The sequence below is a fragment of the Pan troglodytes genome, chromosome 14 (assembly GCF_028858775.2).
Source record: "Pan troglodytes isolate AG18354 chromosome 14, NHGRI_mPanTro3-v2.0_pri, whole genome shotgun sequence".
In the NCBI taxonomy this organism is placed as follows: Eukaryota; Metazoa; Chordata; class Mammalia; order Primates; family Hominidae; genus Pan; species Pan troglodytes.
This window is the reverse complement of record NC_072412.2, coordinates 100,257,920-100,265,487: the sequence shown is the minus strand read 5'-3', so window position 1 is coordinate 100,265,487 and position 7,568 is coordinate 100,257,920. Positions and strand designations below refer to the sequence as shown.

The 7,568-nt window shown below is 37.9% G+C and overlaps 1 protein-coding gene across 1 annotated transcript in view; it reads right to left on the bottom strand.

Moving 5' to 3' along the window:
- Positions 1–3,136: 3,136 nt before the first annotated feature.
- Positions 3,137–7,568, bottom strand: part of GPR180 (G protein-coupled receptor 180) — a 52,676-nt gene continuing 48,244 nt past the window's right edge. Inside the window, exon 11 of the transcript XR_673894.4 lies at positions 3,137–4,141. The gene's annotated coding sequence lies outside the window, so the exon portion shown is untranslated. The remainder of the gene's footprint in view (positions 4,142–7,568) is intronic.

Genomic DNA, 7,568 nt, shown 5'->3' with positions numbered 1-7,568 from the left:
GTATTTTACTATTACAGCAAGTTTACATTTATGCATGCCTGCTGCATTAACACATCCCAGCACATTTGTTCTGTCCTTGGCCTTCTTAATTCTGTAAGGGCTGTCTCATCAGCTGTAGTCAGTGTCTTTCTGGGGCAATAAAATTGAAACAGTGATGTTTCATCAGCATTACAGACTTGTTCAGCATCAGGTTTTCATCAGTGATGACCTTGGCAAACTCATCAACGAATTTCTTATTTTTATTTATTATTGTTTTTTCATTTATTATTTATTTTTATTTATTTCTCACTTTGTCATCCAGGCTGGAGTACAGTGGCATGAATACAGCTCACTGCAGCCTCAGCCCTCTGGGCTCAAGTGATCCTCCCAACACAGCCTTCCAGTTAGCTAAGAAGATGAGTGCCTGCCACCATGCCCAGCTGATTTCTTAAAATTATTTTTTGTAGAGACAGGTTCTTGCCATGTTGCCTAGGCTGGCCTCGAACTCCTAGGCTCAAGCAATCTTCCCACCTTGGCCTCCCAAAGTTCTGGAATTACAGGCATAAACCACAATGCCCAGCCCATGCATCAGGGAATATCTTTGCTGCTTCATCAGCAGCAGATGCTTTATCACCACAAATATTTAAATGTTTAATGCTGTGTCTTTTCTTATATCTGCAACCAGCCTATTGAATATTCACAAATCCCTTCAATTTTCAGTTCATCATGATAGATATTTGCTTGTTTCATGATCAGCATACCAATAAGTGGCATGTGTCTACCATAATGCAGACAGATCCACACTTTCAATACACCATCAAGATCTTCATTTTTAGTTTTAGGCAGCATTTCTCTATTTTTCAATTTCTGTTCATCATTTTCAACACAGAACTTCAACAGTTCATCCTTCTGTTTCTTCAGGTCCTATATGGTGGTCACTCCAATATCATACTCTCCTGTAAGATGCTTCTCACTTACACAGCTGTCCAGTTTCTCCAACATCTTGACTGTCTATGCTACAGATAAACATAAATGCTTTTTCTTATCACTGTTACCCAGAGGGATATCTGCAGGCCTTTTTTTTTTTTTTTTTTTTTTAGCACTTTCAACAATATCTTTACACTGTAGAGCAGAGAATAAGTTAAAAAACAGGCCAGGCATGGTGGCTCACATCTGTAATCCCTGCACTTTGGGAGGCCAAGGTGGGCGGATCACCTGAGGTCTGGAGTTCAAGACCAGCCTGACCAACATGGAGAAACCCTGTCTCTACTAAAAATAAAAAATTAGCCGGGCATCGTGGTACATGCTTCTAATCCCAGCTACTCGGGAGGCTGAGGCAGGAGAATCACTTGAACCCGGGAGGTGAAGGTTGTGGTGAGCCGAGATTGCGCCATTGCCCTCCAGCCTGGGCAACAAGAGTGAAACTCCGCCTCAAAAAAAATAAAACAAAACCAAAAACAGAGTGAGTAACGCACATAGGTCGTGGCCCCAAGTGGGGCATCATGGGGAACCTGCCCATGGAGCATCCACCCTGCACATATGCCATTTTATTACCCTTTGTGGGTGTGTTTGCATGGGGGAATTTCAGTGTGTGTTAAAAAGATACATCACAGCTGAAAGAGGGTGGGAGGGTCTTTTTCCTTTGGGGACACTGAGTAAATTCTATGTGTGGCCTTTGTTTTGACTGCAACCTGTCACATGAGGCCCAATGTGGAATTTTTTACTTGTGGTGTCACATTGGCACACAAAAAGTTTTGGATTTAGGAGCATTTGGAATTTTGGGTTTTTGGATTAGGGATGCTCAACTTGTAGTATATTCATACAATGAAATACTGTACAGTGGTGAAAAATGAAAGAACTACAGAGACACACAACAACAAAATGTATCTTGAAAACCTGACTGAAGAAGTCACATCCAGTATAACACCATTTTTACAAAGCTCAAAACCATGAAAAATGAAACAATATGTTGTGTAGGGGTATTGTTGTCTCTATATAAAATATTACACAATAAAAGGTTTTAAGTGCCTTCAGTCATAGCTTCAGGAGTCAAAAAAGGTAAAAATAAAAAAGAAAAAATCCATAAACTCCTATATTTGTGCTTCCTGAAAAATTTGTTTATGGATTATTTTCTTCAAAAGGAAAAAATCCTCTCAGTTTTGTTAGCCATTTAATATATTTTTAAAAAGTGATTGTAGAGAATTTTTAATCTATAACAGTAGACAGAGTAGAACAGCAAAGCCCCATGTACTTATCACCTAGCTCTAGCAGATATTAACCCATGGTAGTTCTTCCCCATCTACACCTCCATCGACTATCCCTACCCTGTGTATTAAGTTGAAGCAAATATCCATGCATCATCATTTCATAATGACACTCATCCATACGCATTTCAGTATATAGCTCCAAAAGTGACACTCTTAAGAAACCCACAATATCATTCTTACACTTTTTGAAAGCCACAATTCCTGGCTGGGTGCGGTCGCTCATGCCTGTAAACCCAGCACTTTCTCAGGCTGAGGAGAGCAGATCAACTGAGGTCGGGAGTTCAAAACAAGCCTGGCCAACATGGTAACACCCCTTCTCTACTAAAAATACAAAAGTTAGCCAGGTGTGGTGGCACTCGCCTGTAGTCCCAGCTACTCGGGAGGCCGAGGCAGGAGAATCACTTGAATCCAGGAGGTGGAGGTTTCAGTGAGCCAAGATCGAACCGCTGCGTGCCAGCCTGTGCGAGAGAGTAAGACTCTGTCGCAAAAATAAATAAATAAAAAGCCACAATTCCTTAACATCATAAAAAATACCTGGAATTCAAATTTGCAATTATCTCTTTTATGTCAAAAAGTTGTTTTGGTAGGGTTTTTTTGTTTTTAGTTTTTGTTTTTGAGACAGAGTCTCACTCTGTCGCCCAGGCTGGAGTGCAGTGGCACAATCTTGGCTCACTGCCACTCCGCCTCCCGGGTTCAAGCGATTCTCCCGCCTCAGCCTCTGGAGTAGCTGGGACTACAGGCATGCCCCACCACATCTGGCTAATTTTTGTATTTTTAGTAGAGACAGGGTTTCACCACATTGGCCAGGCCGGTCTCAAACTCCCGACCTCAAGTGATCCACCTGCCTCCGCCTCCCAAAGTGCTGGGATTACAGGCATGAGCCACCGCACCCGGGTGTTTTGGTAGTTTTTTAAAAGCAAGATTCAAATAAGGGACACTTTTTCTTTCTTTTTTTTTTTTTTGTTTGGTCTAGTTGATATGTCTGTTGTGTCTTTACTGTTTTATTTTGCTTTTCTGTAGTCATCTTCCATTTCTTTTTTCTTTGCAATTTTTTTTAATTGAACAATCTAAGTTGTTTTGTCCTGTAGAGTTTCCCTTCTGCATTTTGCTGATTGCATCTTCTGATAAGTCTATTCTGTTCCTTTGTCTTCTGTTTTTCTAGGAAATTGAACATTGGATCTAGAGACTTGATCAAGTTCAGGCTGTATTCTTTGACAAGCCCACTTTGTTGGGTGGTTGTATCCTTGTATCAAAAAGCACATGATCTTTGGTTATTTTTGTGATGTTAGCAGGCATTGATGTTGAATGCTTAGACCCATTCATTATTTGGAGTTGCAAAACAGGAATAGTTTCTTGTCCCATCCCTTCTTCATTTATTAGCTGAAATACTTGTATAAAGAGAAATGTCTGCTCATTCACTAGTACAGTTTATGCAGGGAAGGCATGATAAATGTTTGATTATTTTTCCCTTTATCAATCTTCAAAATTATGATTTGGTTTCCTTCAGTGACTATCATTTTTGGTATCATTATGAACTAATGTATTTAACATGTTTGATGCATTTCAATTCATTGCAGTAATTATTCTTGTCCTTCATTCTTTTTTTTTTCTGTATTATTTTTTATCCAGTGGAAGCAGTTACTATTTTTACTGATGCTGAAGTTCCCGCATTTTTGGTTATTGGGAGCCTTTTCAAACTGACCCCTAAGTCCATTAGACAAGATCCCAGTAATCTTTGATTATGTCCTTTCTTTCTGGTTTGACAAGATGTTCTGGCATCATCTTATAAATTTCCTGCTCCAAACCTGTGATACATGCAGCTGGCATCCTAGGTGCTAGAGGTGCTCACTGTCACGGGGCTCACCATTGTTTCTTGGTTTTTGCAGTGGACGGCACTAGGAAAGTAGACATATTAAAAATAAACTATGTGTAGAGTTCACAGCAATACTTCTAGTTTAAATTCAGAGCTACAGGGTTTTACTCTGTCTTGGCCGTCTTTTATTGGTAAGTTTCTTTTTCCTTGTTAAGAATGGTGGTTCTCAAAACATTTAATATTTAGTTTAAAAAACTTGCTTTAGTAGTTGATCATTTTTACTAATTAATAAATTTAATTGGCAATGTTTCAGTTTTTGTCACAGTTCTAATTAAACTCCCTTAAAAAATTATCATAAACATAGGATTATTTTCCTAAAGAAAATTTTAAATTATAATATTTTATATCTAACTAATTCAAAACATTATTGGGACATTTCATGTCTTTTCTAGTAGTGTTAGTAATATGTAATGTTGGTAATGTTAGTATTTTACAGTTTGGGGTCTGAAAGTCCAAAAAATGATTTTTGACTTTTGAATAGTCAATAGTCACCCAGCTTGCTTTGTTTAAACACTCCATGTTTTGTTCACGTAGAATGTGATACTAAATCAGAAAAGTTATCTAGTCTTGCATTTTAAAAAGTGTTTTGTAAGAGAGCTTAGTGATGGCTTAGAATGGCATCATCATATGAAAAGATAGGCCCAAACATTCAGTTGCTTCTAGTAAGATAAGCATATTATCAACCCTAACTAGCAGGTTAGTGGGGAGCTAGGATTAAATGCCAATCTAGGATTAAATGCTTGAAGGGTGCTTCCCAAGTAGGCTCTTCTCACTTCTCTCTTCATAAAAATATAGGAATTGAACAACTTGTCCAAAGTCACACCATTACTTGATAGAGCTGGAGAGATCCTTGACTATAAAAGGCCAATGTCCATGCATGTTCTTTCCACCAAGACAAACTGTTGTGATTTTAAAGTATGTGAACTATACACTTGACTAGATCTCTACATACTCATCCTTTATCTTATGTGTGTGCATATGTATATACACATCTACATGTGTATATGTGCATAAACATATACATACATATATACATATGCACACACATATATAAAAAACATAAGGGATGAGTATGTAGAAGGCTAAGCATGTATATTACTCACAGGTATAACCAATACATAAACATGGCTGACACAGCTTCTTCAGATAATGAGTGCTATATATTTACTACAGGTTTTAACAATTTGTCTTTGAAGTACATGCTTAATTTGGATCATAAATCCAAAGACCAAGTTTACTTTCCAGTCTTGACCTTGTTTAATTCTTGGCTTGTGCTCAAGAAATATTAAATTGTGGCCATATCATACCATGCCACCCTGAATGCATCCAAGATCAGACAACATTGTCTGATCTGGGAAGGTTAGCAGACTTGGCTAGTACTTTGATGGGAGATCGCCTGGGAATACCAGGTGCTGTAGGTTAAAAAAAAAAAAAAGTGGCCATGGCCGGGCGCGGTGGCTCACGCCAGTAATCTCAGCATTTTGGGAGGCTGAGACAGGTGGATCACTTGAGGTTAGGAGTTCGAGACCAGCCTGGCCAACATGGTGAAACCCCGTCTCTACTAAAAATACAAAAATTAGCTGGGCACAGTGGCACATGCCTGTAATCCCAGCTACTCAGGAGGCTGAGGCAGAAGAATTGCTTGAACCCGGGAGGCAGAGGTTGCAGTGAGCCGAGATTGTGCCGCTGCACTCCAGCCTGGGCGACAGAGCGAGACCCTGTCTTAAAAAAAAAAAAAAAAAAAAAAAAAAATTGGCCATAATGTTACAAGAAACAAAGTGAAAAACTCAAAATCAAAAGTCATATCAAGGGAAAAATTAAATAGGTCATTTATGGAAAAGTAAGCCAACAGTCATTCTGATCTCAAGTTTTCCAAGCAAAATAGATTGTAAGAAAAAGAACAATGTTCCAATTAGGGCATTGTTAAACATACTACAGTAAATGTTCTGATTTCTATAATCTTTACTTACATAGCTGTCTAATGGAGCAAAATCTAGCCCTTGTACTATATATTCCTGAGGCAAGGTAGGCAACTCAATTCTAGCATTTCAGCCATTAACTTTAAATTTCTTACAACTCTAATATCTACTGGATGTACTTGTTGGCAAACCTGTTAGCTTTTCAAATATATTACACGTCATACCTAGTAACTATGAGGACTCATTTGTCACAATCTGGCTAAAGAAACTGGTGCTAAATTTTGTGCTTCTGGGTAGATGAAAGGAAAGTGAGCTAAAGTGTACAATTCCAACACCATTCCACAAATGTGGAAGCCAACGGGTGAATACTAAAAAAAATGAAATGAGACATATCTGAAAAGTAGCTGCTGTATTTATGAGCTAATCACACCTCAAAGCATAACATTGTTTTTTTAAAAAATAACAGAAGCAATAAAATCCTATTATGGATTAATCTCGTGCCAAATTTTGTTTTTTAATCAAATCTATTTTGAGCTAAAGAAAATACAAAAATGCAAATGAGGGCCCTGATCCTCCAGATCTTGTGAACATGTAAGGGCTGATACACTTCAAAGATTTTTTTTTTAACTCATAAATTTAAATCATTATACGACACAGCAAAACATACTTATTTGTAAACCTTTTAATTTTGTATTCCATGTAAAGTTTCAGCCTAATAGAGGTCTTTAGGAGAGAGAGTTTTAAAAATCCTAAAATTAGATGTTTGCTCAATACATACTGATTTAATTTCTCAACAGTGTCCTATGCTCCTAGAGCGCGAGTGAGAATTCAGTTGTTTCACAAGACAAGCAAAGCTAAACGACAACAGCAAAACCATGTTTGAAAAGAGTCGGTGCCATCAAATATGCAGCCCCATCCTCTTCAGATACACACACCACTTGAACACAAAGGGTGAGAGAGTTCATGGACCAGTTGTTTGTGCAATATTCCCCTGTGTGCTTTCTCCATCTGGGATGAAATATTCATTAGTAGACCTAAACAAACTCTTCAGAACATTTTTATCTCAAAGTGAGAAAATGCTATTCAAACAGGCTGCTAATGAAGCCATCCACCATCTTGTTTGATGTTGCCCTTGTAGAAAGAGTGTCTCAAAGGCTTCAGGCAGTGCCTCCTCTCAGTTGGCAACTGTTTTAACCTTTGTAGGGCAATTGTGTAGCTTTAACACAGGCTTTTCCTATAAAATGCCAACACACGTGCTGTAAATGTAAATATGGTGATATTCACCAACATCAACTGTGTAGTATCAGGCATCACATAAACTATATTTTACTGCATGAGGTTCACTCTGTAGCAGTACATAATAACATATCATTATAAAGATACTTTTTCTTAAAATTCAAAGCGTAAGAAAGAATGTGTTTTAGTTTCTGTCCTGAAGCCAGAGAATCCATTAGCATTGGGAAATAAATGTATACTGTTGGCAAAATATGTAAAAGAAGCATTTTGTACATATACCTTTCACAAGAATAT